Below are 807 nucleotides of genomic sequence, written 5' to 3' on the forward strand. Positions count from 1 at the left end.
CGCTCATGGCATTGATGTACTAGAATCAGGCGATTCCATTCCGCTATGTAAATCAACAGTGAACTTGTCACGTTTACCCTAAGCAAACTTTTATTTTATCATTGTCTGATTCCATCTCTCTTTTTTTCTAAATATTACCGTTACTACTGTTATTTTTTATCGACCGGAATCTTGTTCGGAGACAATAAACTCATTTTGTTGTCCTTGGTAATGAAGGTAATTTTCGAGAAATAAAGTAAACTGAAACTAGTCAATTATGAACTGTAATTGTTGGTTTTTTCCTAGAAATTGTCTTGTTCTGTTCCTTTTTTGCTTTGTCTTTTTTTATCAAGTTATGTGTTTGTCAGGACATTTATTTAAGTTTCCCCTTTCCATAGTATTAGACTTTAATTTGTGTTAATGTTGTTGTGACTATATCTTGTTATTGCTTTTTGTGATTAATTTTATCTTATTATTTATCACTGTATCTTCAATCTTTTGCTATTCTTATTTCTACGAGATTTATTCTAATTGGTTTTATTAATGTATTCACTCAGGGTTTTTAATCATGAAATATGCTATTAACAACCTTTTAAACTTCATTAACAATGGAATAAAATTTGTTATTTATCAACCATTATTATTATTGATACGGCTCCCTCATCCAGCAATCATGGAATGAGGGTGCTATGTTGCCAATATGTTCAGATAAAACATTGAAACATTGATCTTCACAGGTGCGTGTGGACAGGTGCCAGGGGAGAGGCGGTGGCATCTACGTGAAAGAGTGAGTAATGCTGGAATTATTGATCATGCAGAAATCAGTCT

At 32.5% G+C, this 807-nt stretch overlaps 1 protein-coding gene across 2 annotated transcripts in view; it reads left to right on the forward strand.

Moving 5' to 3' along the window:
• Nucleotides 1-807, forward strand: part of LOC119582015 (ecdysone-induced protein 74EF-like) — a gene marked incomplete at its 3' end in the record, with an annotated part of 261423 nt that overhangs the window by 133368 nt on the left and 127248 nt on the right. For both annotated transcript variants that reach the window (XM_037930212.1, XM_037930217.1), the window contains 1 exon segment: nucleotides 717-766.

The sequence above is a fragment of the Penaeus monodon genome, chromosome 15 (assembly GCF_015228065.2).
Source record: "Penaeus monodon isolate SGIC_2016 chromosome 15, NSTDA_Pmon_1, whole genome shotgun sequence".
Lineage (NCBI taxonomy): Eukaryota > Metazoa > Arthropoda > Malacostraca > Decapoda > Penaeidae > Penaeus > Penaeus monodon.